Raw genomic sequence first — 15,769 nt, forward strand, 5'->3', positions numbered from 1 at the left:
AAATAAATAAATGTTTATTAAAAAAATAATAGAAATGTTAAAAAATAAATAAAGTATATGGGAGGATGTGTTACATGCAAATACTACGTCATTTTATATAAGGGGCTTGAGCATCCTCAGATTTTGGTATCTGGGTGGGTGGTCTTGGAACCAATTTCCCATGTATACTGGGGGACAACCGTACCTCTATATTCATAAAATAAGAGTCATAGAGGGAAGTGAATTACCTGAGAACACAGAAATAAGGCAACTGCTTTCAATCGCCCAACATTCAGATGCTCTGCTGTCAAAGTCAGCTCCAGAAGGAGAGCCTCGGGCTAGGAGATAAGTGAAGATGAGGCCTAGTGCAGAGAACTCTTGGTGCCCTAGCTGCTACAAGCGTATCCCAGTTAGACAGGTGCTACTATATGATTTTCAGTGTGATCTTTATTTTAGAGAAAAATAATGCCTCAATTCATTAGTGAAAAAGTCTGAATGATTATAGACTTTAGAATAAAATCAAGGGAAGAATGTGAGAAGGATTTATCCAAGACAGGTAAATACCTTCTTATAATATTATCTTTTAAGTGTGGTAACAGCACTATGTATACTTCACAGTATATACATAGAAGTGTAAGGGATTAATTCAGCTTCGAATAAAGAGCAAAGAAGGGTCAGAGGAAGCTTCACAGAGGATGTGACAACATCTTGGGCCTTGAAGTCTTAGCAAGATTTTTGCTGGTGGAGAGATTTCTCTAGCACCCCAGCTGAACTGCTCCATGAAGAAAGATCCAGGTGTTATCCCTTCTTTCAAAATTCAGTGTTTCCAATGGATATTTCCTTCAACACGGGCAGTAGGAACATGGCCAGAAACTAAGCCACCCCTAAAGGCTCCACAATAGCTTTAGAACCCAGATCAAAATGCCTTCTTATCAAGAGGAACATTGAGTGCATGAGGCACCAGGAGAGGTGGGCAGTCTGCCCAGGGTCCAAGAATTCAAGGTCACTTTGCCATGCCATTGAGACAGCTCCTCTAGGCTGATATCTGACACTTAGGTGAAGATCATTAAGTATTTCAGGAAATTTTCTGAAACCTCATAGCATGAGAAAGTATGCAAATTATGATTCATATGTCTATTACATGATTTATGCAACTGGATATGAAATGGAAGATCCTTTTAAACCCTATGGTTTACTCACAGTGAAGGAAAGGAATGGTATATGGGGCAGGTTTTGAGGAACTCAGTTGTATATTACATTTCTGTATTCATAGGCTAGCCTCTTAAAAATAGTCTACTGCTCTTCCAGTGAGTATGTGAAGCAGCCTACAAAGTTAAAATATATATAACAAGACAATTAAGAAAATAGAGCAATGATGAGAAATTATTTTCAAATGAAAAGAAAAACCATAATTGAACCAAAACTAATGTGTAGAGTAATCACTCTAATTGTTACTCTAGCTATGAATTAAATTTAGCTGTGAGCTTCCTGGTGGCCAAGGAAAAATGAGAATCATCACGGACTCTTTGCAGATCATTAATGAATGAAGTCTACAAGATCTTCTGTAAGAACATGTCATTTCTGGGCATTATGTCATTGGAAAATGTCATCACGCAAATCCTTGTATAAAGGATTTTCCATCACACAAAACAAAGTCTCCAACTGCAGTTTTGTAGAAAATATAAATTGGCTCTTCCTGTGCTACTTCTTACATTGACCCCGTAAAAATTCTGAGGCCACAACATTAAACTGTAACTCAGGGAAGGAATTTCTATGAGGATGTAAAGTAAAATAGCCCCAGTAGCTTGCTCTCTGGTAATACAACATAATTCAGGAATACAACTTAGAAAAACAAAAGATGTTATCAGATAACATGTCACTTAGACATTCAGCTTAACCAATTCAATACTTGCACTGGATCCCTTCACTATGGGTAAAAAAAAGACCCTTAATTACAACATATTAATTAAAAGCTAGGAATCATTTAATATTTTAACCTAAAGCCAAGTACCTTGATCTATATTCTCACTCAGAGGAACCCTTGCCTCCTCTAAGTCAGACTGATTCACATTTTTTCACCCAATAGCATTTTGAGGCTACCCAAGTCCTCAACTGCAAAGTTAAAAGCTCAGAAGGGAAATAAAAGGTATTATCAACCACCCTTCTCAGAGGTGAACCACTGGATGCATCTAACTTATCAAGCTACTTCAGGCTACACTTGGCTATATTAACATCTAACTTAAATTCATGCCTAACTTTGCCCTTGACGTTCATATCCCAGTGACCTTCTGTTGATCCATTTTTTTTTTAACATCTTTACTGGAGTATAACTGCTTTACAATGGTGTGTTAGTTCCTGCTGTACAACAAAGTGAATTAGCTATACATACACATACATCCCCATATCTCCTCCCTCTTGCATCTCCCTCCCACCCTCCCTATCCCACCACTCTAGGTGGTCACAAAGCACAAAGCACCAAGCTGATCTCCCTGTGCTAGGACAGAAAGGATATTTGCTCTAGGATCTAATCTTACATAGAGTGTTCTAGGAGTTCCTCTCAATTTACACAATAGAGGACCCATCATCAGAGAGAAGAGAACACTGTCCTGTGGCTATAAATGATGGAGAAGTCTACAGTTAGGATGAAATTAAAAGGCACTGGCAATTTTTAAAAATTGCTTATTCTTACTACTAGAACTATTGCAATATGTATCTCCTTTCCAAAGCAGCAGCTAACAGGGAAGGTGATGGAGGGAGACATTAACATTTCTAATTGACTTGCAAACCTGTGAATCAGGATGATTTCAAAAAGCAACTATACTTCAATAATTTTTTTTTTAAAAAGCAACAACCTAGGAGTACCAATTCTTCCTTGGCTAGAACTTGCCCTTCTCAGTTTAAATGATCTTCGTACTATCTGTATAGAACGATAAGAAGGAATTTCATCCTGCAGTTTCATCTGTGCCCAAGGTTAATCATACTAACACTGTCTCTTCGGTGACATGGCAACCATACATGATACTCATCTACAAGGACTAAAAAACATGGCAATCCCAAGGAAGTTTTAATAAGAACCCATTCCACTTCATGCTGACACTTCAACCCTGTCCGATCTAAGATGACAGTTAGGATGGCCACAAAGGATGGAAATGGATGCCACTTGATGTCGCGTAGCTTAATAGATGGAAAGCATCTACCACAAAATGTTCTTTTTGGAAGATATGTTTTGCTTTATGTTAAATATTACAAAAAAGGGGGAAACTTCATATTCTTGGCTTATATATTTTCCTTGTCCAATTACCCGTGAACATGACAGTGCAAATAGACTGCAACTAGCAGTATATTTTTCTACAAAAGCTTATCTACAAAAGCTCAGGGTACAGGAATCCTATTTGTATTTATCAAAATAAATCAACTACGCATTAGTTTCTTTCAGGCCTGTCTTGTCTGCACATTTCTACCTATCTCATCTGTAAGACTCTCTCTTCCATATCGTAATTGGAAAACTTAAAATGTGATACCTATGATTAGGTACATAATAACTTTTTGATAAATGCCACCTAGGCTGGGTATTTCACTTATAATTCAAATAAAGTTAAATGCAGCACAATTTGTTGAAACAGCATAATCTAGACTAGGAATGAGGTCTCAGATTTCTTGCTTTCTTTCTGTGTATTTCTATACCAGTATAAGAGAGAATTTGACCGGCCCAGCTAATTGCTCACCATTCCTCTTTAGATAGAAATTTTCATGATAAGCTACCTTTAGCATTTTGGTCAATCTACAAATTGGCGGCAATTGGGTGGCTCACTCACAAATAGTGACAGCCACGTGAGCAGAGCCTTCGGTGCAAATCGTGACTCGAGTACTTTCTATCTGAAGACAACTCGGAGAGGGAAGCACGAGGTTTGAACCATTCAAACACGTCAGCCCTAAAGGTGCTCATCCCCGTTGTGGTCAAATTCTGAGAAGTAAGAGTGCCAAGCAATTCCCAATGACGATCGTTCACCCAGTTGTGTGTGGCTCAACTTCTCTGTGCAAAAGGCACAGATATGTCAGTTAATATCATCTCTTCCTAGAGATGAAAGTAGAGGTTTTATGTTCTCAACATTTACTAAGAAAAGCTAAGACAGAAACAATGGCATAAAAGGATGTGAGTGCTTCTGGACTGGCAGTGCAAGATATCATTACAGTTAGTGTCCTATAAGACAGTGTGATGTTGGGGACTAAATACTGACCTTAAACTGGAGATCTGGATTTTTGTCTCATCTCGGAATGTAAGTATTTTTGCTCTAAACTTCCAGGTAACCTTGAATAAATTCGTTTATCCCCTGACACCTCAGTTTCTTATTCTTAAAATGAGTGTGAAGACCTAGGGGTATGGCTCAAACTTTTGAAGATTTTTTGGTGTTACTCTTACTACTTAGCTGGACAGGATATAGAAGAAATCCTTTAAAATGCTGATGTTATGGAATCATTTCATACCTATCTTATAGGCAAATTACATGATATCATAATTTTACACTGATACATTTTAATTGCCTGAGGTTTTTTACACAGTATATTTCCATTCTTAAAGAGTCAGGTTAGAGTATTCTACTAGAATTGTCCGTTTATGAGTCTGGCCTTTTGAACTTAAAAGTCCACTAACTTAATGCATGATTCTTCTAATTTAAAGAATCCCTCAAATTGAAATGCGTACTGTGGTTACCTCAGATGTAGACTCAGAATAACTCAGGTATGGAAATAATGAGTAAAATGACTCAAATACCCACAAATGAGTATTATGGTTACCTCAGAATTTAGACTCAAAGTAACAGGCACACAGAAGCAGAGACTGTATTTGCATCCCAGAATGAACGAGGCATCGAAGCTTGGTCCATGTGTGTCCCTTACTTCAGCCATTCTGCCTGTAGTACGAATGCAAAATGACAGTGATAGCCAGACAATTTGTACTACTTGCTGTTGTTTAAACTTTAAGCAAGCAAACCAAGTGCACACAACACTCCGATCTGTGTAACTAAGAAATATTCCATGCTCCACTGTCTCCAATCACTCTGTAGAAAAACCGTGACGTTTAGGAGCCAGTTAGACTTGTGTCAAATGCCACTTTCATCATTTACCAATTGTATAAAATGTCTTGGGAAAGTTACTTGAAGTCTCTGGCCTCTGATATCAGCCAGATTTCAGAGTCATTTCAAAATGTACAGAAGGCAATGCATGGAAGGACCTGGCAGGGAGCATGACGTAAGTTGATACTCAGTATGTGCTTCTTCCAAGTCCTCTCTCCTTGGTCTACCCACCTTTTGCATTCCTCACAACCAATGATCCTCACTAAAATACTTTAGGTAAATCACCCCCCACACCCCATCCTCACCCCCTTAATCTGAGAAATCTATTAGAAGAAAGATCCCTCCTAGTCACATGGAATCCACTCATGACGAACGTAATGGACTTCACAGAAACCATCTACCTGAATGACACTGCAGCCCTAGGAGACAAGCAAGGGCAATAATTGCTACAGAAAATTTCATGGAAGTGAAACCAAGACATCAAGTGACTTGACTGAGCTCACTTAGAGGGTAAGTTATAAATGGATATCTAATAATACAATTTACTAAAAGAGTTGATGCAATGGTATTATAGAGCCATTTCCCCTGAAGGTTACCCTGGAGAGTTCAAATTAGGAAGCAACGTTTTGCCAAGTACCATACTGCAGAACAAGGATACATCATCAATAACTCTACAAAGAAATGCAAAAGAAGTCTCCAACGATGGATAATACAAATTCTGCAGTCATTAAAATACATTTGGAAATCCAGTCTCTGCCTTTTAAAGACAACCAATGAACTGGACTTTTTTCATGTAGTGTAAGCGTACACAGAACCAACTAGAGATCATGAAAATTTGAAACTGTTAAATATCATGATATTTTTATTTTCCTTTGAGGTCAGAGATACTCCCAAATGTCTTTATACATTCTACTTCGAGTACCTAAAGTCAATTTTTTTTAAGTCATTTAAGACTGATACAAGATATGGAAAAAGTCATTTCTATTCATCTATTTCTGGACCTCTTAGTAATAAATAATAAATAATAATAACTCCTATTAAGTCACACCTTTCTTTTGGCGGCCATGAAATATGTTCCTAGAGTCTTGTGTGAATCTTTAGATGTACCAGGTATATTCAACTGGGAGCACTTTTTGCCTCTTTCTATAAAAGCTCGCTCATTATGGATAGAAAAGCTAGCCTAAAACATTTTTTTAACTCCTTTACTTCAGGGCAAAGTGCAAAATGCGTAAAAGAAAACCAAAAATAGCATGGAGATGCCCGAGTGCTTGGTCTAGAATCGACCTTCCCTACATATTAACCTCTCCTCTTTCTCCTTTTCTCTTTCTTTTCTTGAAAGAATCCCTCCAAGGAATTACTTGCATTTTTTCCTGTCTAAGGAAGGCTCCCACACCTTACAATTCTTCTTTCTAAACACTATCTGACCCTTGAATATTAATAATTGTTTAGTACTTCACTCTATCGTACTCGGGATCATCCATTAGTTAAAACCATAAAAGGGGTTATTTCATCTCATTTGCAGAGTCTGGGATGGGTAAACCTCCAAGGAATGTACAGTCTTAGAAAATAAGGTAAAAAAATGATCTTCTTTCCAAAAATGACCCTCAGTGTCAGTGCTTTTTAACAGCTAATTTCACTGCTGAACAACGAATATGAGCTAGAAAAATTCAAAATTCTTCAAAGAAATGTATTATGTGCTTAGAACACAAGATGTCAAATATCTCCTTCATGCTTTCTGACCAAGGTACACAGAGGCAACGTGTCTAATGCAGAAAGAGCAGTGAACAGACTTATCATGACGGTTGCCTCTTTTCTCCTTACATAGTTGGTTGGAAGAGTTGGAGAAGCAAAGCTGAGTGGTTCCCAGCAAGTGCAGGCATTGCAGGATACATGTCACCCAGACCCCAACCAGGGGACCTGACACAAACACTACCTTACGTCTCCCAACACAGGGACACTAGAAATGGGGCCAGTACTGCTCTGTTCCTCACTTTCTTACCAAAGTTGTATATCACTCAACATACTTTCTCTATGATACTGTAGCCTTCAGGATGAGTTCCAAATGTCTTAGTGTCACCATCTGTCTAGTTTTTTTTGGTTTTTTTTTTTTGCGCTATGCGGGCCTCTCACTGTTGTGGCCTCTCCCGTTGCGGAGCACAGGCTCCGGACGCGCCGGCTCAGCAGCCATGGCTCATGGGCGCAGCCGCTCCGCAGCATGTGGGATCCTCCCGGACCGGGGCGCGAACCCGTGTCCCCTGCATCGGCAGGCGGACTCTCAACCACTGCGCCACCAGGAAAGCCCCATCTGTCTAGTTTTAAAGGAGACTTTCTGGAATGTCAGGATTCCAGTAGGGATTTTTCAAATAGGTCTTGATAAAGGGAACTATAATCATGAGGATAGAGAACCAGGCAAAACTGGAGTTCTGCTCCGTGACAGGGAGCTCAAAGAAAAAAGAGTTTCTGTTATCTCTCTCTTCTTTTAAGTTTTTATCATGGCAATTATTTTACAATTTTTACATTGCTCATAATTCAAGAAGAACTTGTACCTTTCAGAACTTCCTATTCTATACTTTCTCACACGTATTCCGAGGAAAAGTGTTTCCCTTCAGGAATAAAAAGCTTATTATTTTGAGATTGAGGGGTGTATCCTTTATGCCTGTTTGGTCTTTATAAGATCTTAGACATAAGGATTTAAAGCTATCTATCAGAGACTCCTTTATTTGGAAGATAAGACCCTTTATAATATGGCCTCTGCCCACTTCTCCAGTCTTTCACACTACTCAGCAATTATTATCAACAAACTTACAGGTTATTTTGTCTTTCTCTTTCCCCTCTTCACTCTTCTATAAATACTCTTTTTCTTTTTTTTTTTTTAAGCATAACAATTTCACTTCAATCGGGAAGACTCAACTTGAGATCACTTCTCTTGTATGGCCTGCTCTGACCCTTCCTGGTTAGATTAGGATCTTCTCCCGTGTGCTCCCTGAGAATCTTGCGTGGGTCCTTAACTTAGCATGTCTCACACTGCTATCCCATTGCATGCTTTCTCAACTATTGCCCTCATCAGTTCAATAGCTCTCTTTGAAGAATTATGTATTATTTACTAGACTTTATGAGAACTCACCATATACGAGGTGCTCCATAAAGGTTTATTGCATAAGTTGATCAGAGATCCATGATGGTGGAATTTATTCTGTTTTTTGATATTTAATTAAGGATCGATAGAACCTGGCACAGATGAGGAAGTTAAGACTCGGGGTGGTTAAAGTGACTGGTCTATCATACAAATTCTAGAAGTTAATAGATCTGGGGTTCAGAGCAGGAATTTTAACTTCGTGGACTGTAATTTTACCATGCTACTAGTTAAATACCCTACAGCAGCATTCAGCAGTTAAACGCTTAAAAATTTTTTCTACAGATGACTAAATAATGAACACATGGAAAGTATGACTACAAATCTATCATGGTGCTTCAGTTACTGACTCAATGTTCTGAAAAGATTCCAGGGATATAATATATATGACAATATATCACTGGAAGATACAAATTCTGCAGATTTTGTCTAGGAGACTAGGTGATGTCTAATGTCCATTTTAGGCTTAAAATCGCATGTTATTATTCACGTACATTAAAGATACTGTGTGCCAACCTTGGGTGAATCACTCCATAAGGAAGACAAAGCCACAGCCCTCTCCGGATGAAGGCAAAACACTCCCTTCTTCTTTAAAAAACTCCTGCCCGGTTGAAACTGATTATTTGGCAGGAGTCAATTTCCATATTGCCATGCCCCAAATAATCATGTTGGTTATTAACAGTTACTTACTAGGCACCTATGCCCCAAAGCCTCTGGGAGCTAAATGAAAGATAATTAAAAGTTTTATATGAAAAATAGCCATTTCTCAATTAATGTGATAAGAGGCTTGGAGCAAGAGTTGAACAGGTACTTGTGTTCATAACCAGATAACTAAAGAAAACAACAGACCATGGATTTCCGGTGGGAAAACAGAGAAAAGGATATGTTGGTGGGGAGGTATTGAGAAAGGAAGTCGAAACAAATCTAGACTCAGCCTTTTCTTCCCAAATCTCCTTCTAATGTAGCGCTCATCTAAGTGAATAACACTCATCCGCTTGCGTGTCTTAGCCAGAAACCGGAGATGCATCCTGGGCAACCGTCTTTCTTATGCCCCACATGCAGTCAGTGACCAAATACTGGCGATTCCATTTCTTTTACACCTATTGGCTCCAATCCCTGCTCTCCATTCCCATGGCCATAGTTTTAGTCCAGATTCCTTTTATCTCTTACTGTCTCGTGTCTCACCCCACAAAAGCCAACCTCCACACTACCAGAAAGACTTCTCTAGACTCCCCGTGTGATCGTCTGATTTTCAGGCTCTCTCAAAGTCCTTCAGACATTCTTCTCTGACCCCAGCATCACATAAGGGACATTTTTTTTTCTGGCTGCACCGTGCGGGCTTGTGGGATCTTGGTTCCCCAACCAGGGATTGAACCCAGGCCCTCAGCAGTGAAAGCACGGAGTTTTAACCACTGGACCACCAGGGAATTCCCTAAAGGACTTGTATAATTTGGCCCCTACCTGCCTCTCCAACACCATCATTCTCAACACACTGTACTCCATTTTATTCCAAATGACTCTCAATTCTCTGGATGCATGGCAATGTGCTTTCAGCCCTTCTTGTTCTATAGACACGGGTGAGATGTTTCCCACATCTCTGCATTGGGTTCCTCATCTATTTTTTTCCACCTCCATCTCCATTTCATGTGAACAATCAAAATTGTTCATAATTTCTCTTTGCAGTAGCCTTCAAATGGTCTCCCCATAGCCTTCCCTTCTCCAAAATGCACCCTAGATTGTACCTAGAATAATATTTTCAAATCTGACCATGTTACTAACTTGCTTGAGACTCTTCAACAAGTTTCCATAGCTCTAAAGATACAGACAGCATTCTAATCGGTCTACAAGTACCACATGACCCTGCCAGCTCTCATGTCACCAGCTCAACTCAAGTCCCTTCTCCCCCTGTCCCCTTGGTCTGTGACCATAGCTTTCTGTTCTCAAAACTTCCCTGCTCCTGCCTATCATGGGACAGACTTACACACGCTGTTCCATTTCATGAAAGACCTCTTCTCACCCATCATCCCTACCACTTCAGTTAGATGACTCCCATACCTTATCTAAATATCAACCCTTTCCCAGCACATACACACCTGCTAACTGGGTAATATCCCTTTGTCTAGGTTCTAACAGCACCATATTCCTGTTTTTGTAAGCTCTTATTTAAAATTACATTTAATTATGAGATTAATTGATCGTTATCTGAATCCCTCACAGGGCTATAAGCTCCATTAGAGCAGTGACCATGCTGTTTTTATTCAAAATTTCAAGGGGCCAGGGCAGAATGCTAATCTGGTGGAGGGGTCAAAGGATGGATTTGAGCTAAGAAATGTAAGTCAGGAAGACCAAACTGGAGGCTGCCGTGATATTTAAAGGAATGGAAAGAGCAGCTGAACAAGGTAGGTGTTGGTAGCTGTGGAGAAGGACAGACAGTGGAGACAGGGAAAAGAAGCTTCAGCAAGACTTGATCATTGACAGGAGGCAGAAGGGCTGACAGAGGACAGAAGAGAGGGTTCAAAGATTTAGACGCAGACTCTAAGCCCACAAGACCAGGAGGACGGTGATACGCCTTATTAACAAAGAGAGAAAAATAGAACAAGGAAGCAGTTTTGGGAAAGAAGTGAAATAACCACGTGGGAACTTCCAGCTCACAGTTGGAAACCTTGGTACAGAGAAGTCATTTTATTGGAACAAGCGGTCAAGACTTGGAAATGAATAAAATCACTAAGAAGAATTTTACCACCATGTCCATCAAGGTGGTAGTCATACTGTTGAGGGAATCTGGAAATCTGTCAGTCCTTGCCCCGTCTCCATGAATCTCTTACTGCGGGAGAGGGGTGTTTGGACATGTGTACTGGTCTCAAAACATGTTCAGCACATTCCATACCCCCTGTGCGTGCTCCTACCCGCCATCTTACCCAGTGCCCAGATTAAGAACTATTGATATGAAGAAAGAAGAGCAGAGGGCTAAGGGCCAACCATCCACATTTAAACCAGAAGACAAACAACCAGTGGAAAACTCCAGAAAGAACGGTCAGAGAAATAGGACAGGAGCAAGACAATGCAGTGTCCTCAAAATCAAGGATTTTAAGGCAGAGCTCTTAAAAGAATTAGGGAGAGGTCACTTCTACCTATCAACTATTACGGGAAGCTTTTAACATTAAATTTGAACCACTGAGTTCAGCTACCGGGAATATCTTGCAATCAACGGGAAAGCACCTGGAACTTGCCGAGGGTGGGGAGGTGAGAGGGAAAATCCAATGACTGATTTCATATAAAGTCTATATTAGTCACTCAACAAAGAAAACAGTCCTGGTATAACTTACCAGCTCTAAGTGAACTGCTGCTTAGAAAGACACACAATTTGCAACAATAGATTTAGGTATCCTGACTAGAAGATTTCACTATTAGCATATCAAGGCATAAATCACAAACAAAATTTTGGAATATCCATGATGCTAAGTCACTGGATAGGCATTTTAGGTGGGTTTTTTTTTTTCCTCTCCACATAAGATGCAAAAATATCCACTCCGTAGTTCACTCCCCAGATCTCAAGACAAAGATGTAAATGCCTTCTGGGTTAGCACTTCAGCTCCAACACAGAGGAACCACTAGTTGAGAGCAGCCACTCCAATTTTCCACCTCATACAATGCTACTCTTTGGTGCAGTTAGTGGATATATATAATTCTCATATATATAATTAATAATGCCTTTTCAGTCATTTCTACATTTCTACTTACACAGAGCATTGTCATACTGCATTATAAGGAAACTTCAATATGTTAACTCTTTGTAGATTACTACCCACCAATTCTTTATTGTCCCATCTAGAATGAAGTAAACCATTGTGAAATGTATTTTTAAGAAACAGGAAGGCAAGAGCAACACATTACTCATAATAATTATTATGCCAAAATCTATGAAATATCATAAAGAAAACACGGAGCATCAAAGGTTTCTAACTTCCAAAGAAGATGGATTGGAAGTAATTATCTAATCTAGACACAAACCCGTATGATAATTTTAGACAAAACTGGGAACATCACTGATAACAGAATTAACCACATTTGGTTTTTACACTATTTTAATACTGCAACTAATACTCAATTCCACACTTTGGTTGTAGGTACACCTGGATGAAGGTATTTTCTAAACTAAATTGCAATTTTCCTTAAGTTATTAGGAAATGTTAGCAATTAAGAGCCATAATCATAAAGGGAAGATTTTTTTTTTTTTTTACAAAGAAAATAGAAGGCTAAGTTAAAAAGTTCAAGGAAGCCTAGATTTTACAAAAGGGAAGGCAGAAGGAGGAAAACAGATTCTGAGGAAATGTGAATGGCAGCCTGAATCCAAAGAGTGGTGAACTATACCTCCCACCATTGACTAAGAGAGAGTCCCGGAAAGATTCTTAAGTGAGGGGTGAGGGGTGACTGGGCCAGCAGAACTTGTAAACAATTTCCAGTGCTAATTAGTAACAGAGGCAGAACTGCTTCATTCATTATTTAGGGAAACTCTGTCCAATTTACGCACAGATGGAAAGATATCAAAAAATATGTGCTCCATGAGAAGAGCTGGTTTTAAGGAAGAGGGCCAGGAAGAAATGGCTCCTATGGAAAACCAGCTGGGGTCCCTTCCACCTTAGGGGACCAATGAATAGTCTGCGATGTGCACCCCCTTTTAGGTTGATTGCCTCAAAAGATGTTACACTTTTATACAGGATATTGGGCATGACAGCATGAGGACAATGCCCCATGGCCAAAATGGTCACTAGAAGGGAAAGTCTCATAGAACTTGGATTAGACCATTCCTTAGGCTTTGAAGTCCTGTCTCTTCCATGTCCACCAAGGAAGCGCTGATGCAATACCTAAAATGTGTCTTAATTCCTTTTTACTAAAAAGCAGATGACTATTTTTCTTTAAGTGATTTAATATCCAGCCTATAGGGATATCATAAACAAAGACAGAAGCCTAGTTCTTAGAGAAAGCCATTGCCTACATTCCAAGAGCACAGTGGTTAAAAATGTAGGTTCAAATCCTGACACTGACTAGCTCTGTGATCCTGGCTAAGTTACCTCTCAGTAAATCAGTTGTCTCCCATATAAAATAGGGGTAATAACAGTACATACTGCAGAGGGCTGTCTTCAAAATTAATTGAGATAACATTTGTAAAATGCATAGAAGAGTGTCCAGCACATACTGTACATCATATTAGCATTTGTTAAATAAATTAATTGCCACTGATTCAAATCAGATGACAAGGAAGATATAAAGAATGAATGAAAAGTTTTGAATAGAATGCTTTATTGAAGAGGCATGTTGTTATTCTTAAATTCTTATGTCTCTTTTAAATTAGTATAGAAAAATCCTGGGCCCCATATTCCTTCAAATACAATATTTATTAATCACTCACAGTGTGCCAAGGCTCTGGAGCAGATGCATAGGTGTATAAACCATGATAAATGGAATACTGCCGGCCATATCAGTAAACAAAGGATGTCACAGTCATCAGCGATTGCAGCCGCCAGCCAGTGGTGAGCTGGTGAACCCTGAGGGAACTCAGGAAGGAAAGAATACCTGCCATCTAGCGGCCATCAGACTGCGGCCACTCCCTACAGTGAGCCCTGAGGAAACCTGGGATATGAAAACACAGGATACTGGCCCCAGATAGCTGAGGTGCATATCAAAGGAATGACTTCCGTAAGCCCAGATTTTGCAGTCTTCCCATATAAAGAAAATCGCTAAATTCCTTAACTTCAGATTTCTAGTTTTCTTTAATCAGCAGTAATCTTTTGTTCCTACTACCTGCCCCTTGTTGCAGAAATCCTATATATCTTAGCTCCCCCCTCGACTCCTCCAAGCAGTTCTCTCAGGGTTCCTTGAGATGCTGCCTCCCGGGCTTGAAGTCCAAAAACTTCCCGCCAAATAAAACATAACTCTCAACTTTTAGGGTGTGAATATATTTTTTAGTCGACAGCCAATATTGGCCCTCCTGGCACTAGTCTGGGGAAACAAACATCACTGAAACTGAAGAATAAGACACAACTGAAGTATAATTTCCAGAAAACATAACAAATGCTCTCAAAGCAACCCACTGACTAAAGAATTGTAAGGAAAGTAATTTCAATAGGAATTTTAGAGGGAAGAAGGCAGTTCAGCCCACGTTGTCAAATAAGGTTTTATATAGGAGGTGAGACAGGAGTTACGAGCTCAGTTTGACTCGGCAGACGTGACAGAGTGTTTCTGATGAGTAGAACAATGTAAGCGGAAACAAGAAAGCAAATGGCATACTTGGGGAAACAATGATAGAAAGGATGGTTCAGAGAACAAATAATGGAGACATAGTTCGAAAATACTGTTTATATATGCCTCCATGGCCCCCACTTCTATTCACAAGCAAGAATTGGACCTGACGGGTAAAAATTAAAGCCAAGATTCCTGGTCCATCTGTGTAAACGAGTTCTGGGGTACAGGAGAGAGAAAGTAAGGAGAGATTCTGAACAACAGCCTTCAACTATAAAGAAATTAACCAGCTTTCAGCAGACATTCTGGGTATGATATGTGGGTGGATCTGCAGGGATAAGACAGAAGTCTGGGCAGGTAAGACGGAAGCTCTTTGGGGAAGATCTTGAATGTCCGGCTAAGGAGTTCTGACTTTATCACATAGGCTAGCAGAGCCACTGGAAGGTGTGTGTGCGTGCTTTAAAGCACAATAACTTGGTAAAATAATATAATCCAAGGGACAAGCCATTGTTTTTCAACGGGTGAAAAACTAGCAGTTGCTAACAATCTAGGACTTTGAGATTTAAACTGTAAGATTATGATGCTCATAAAAATTTTATCATGTTAATAGTTCTCACATTTTTAAACAACTTACATACATAGAATATGTAGATTGGAAAGGGGGCTGTTCATTTCAGTTGATTAATTCACACATAATTTGCTTAACAGTGCCTTATATTTGATGACTTTGTATTTTTTTCTCATCACTGCTTTCTGTGTCTAATAGTACCAATTCACAGAAAATGAATTAATGGCTCAAAATTAATCCATTGGGTGTATAAAGTAGGAGAACATGAAAATCCTCTCATAAATTATATACTGTAATACGGCATAAGGTTGTCAAAGTAAATAGCAAATAAGTTTTCAGGAAGAAAACACTTATAAATCTATGCACAGAACAAAGTTCTCGACCAATGCATGATATTCATGAGCAGGGCGAAAGAAAAATTACAAACAGGAAATAGAGCAATGAAAATCTCAAGACTAAACTTTTTGGACCAGGCATCTTTCATCTCTGGTCCTCAGTGTGCTGCCTGTTATAAAAAGTTGTCTAATAGTGACCTGAAGACATTGAAGCTTTCTGGTAATTTTCAAGGTAGGGTTCAGGTAAATCTATGGAGTTTTTCCAAAACAAGTGAAAAGCAAAAGCTTTTAAGTAAGACATTGATGGGTTGTCCCACTAAAGGCAGAGAAGAGACCATAACTAGAGAGGCATCAAAGTTGCAAAGAAGTTCAATAGCAATTAGTAACATCGTAGAAAAGCAAAATATACTAATTGCAAAACGCTATATGAAATGACACTGTT

At 39.2% G+C, this 15,769-nt stretch overlaps 1 protein-coding gene across 1 annotated transcript in view; it reads right to left on the reverse strand.

The window, feature by feature from the left end:
* The window catches only part of NRG1 (neuregulin 1), a 1,009,792-nt gene that overhangs the window by 692,893 nt on the left and 301,130 nt on the right, over nucleotides 1–15,769 (reverse strand). The window lies entirely within an intron of this gene.

Source organism: Delphinus delphis, chromosome 21 (assembly GCF_949987515.2).
Source record: "Delphinus delphis chromosome 21, mDelDel1.2, whole genome shotgun sequence".
Lineage (NCBI taxonomy): Eukaryota > Metazoa > Chordata > Mammalia > Artiodactyla > Delphinidae > Delphinus > Delphinus delphis.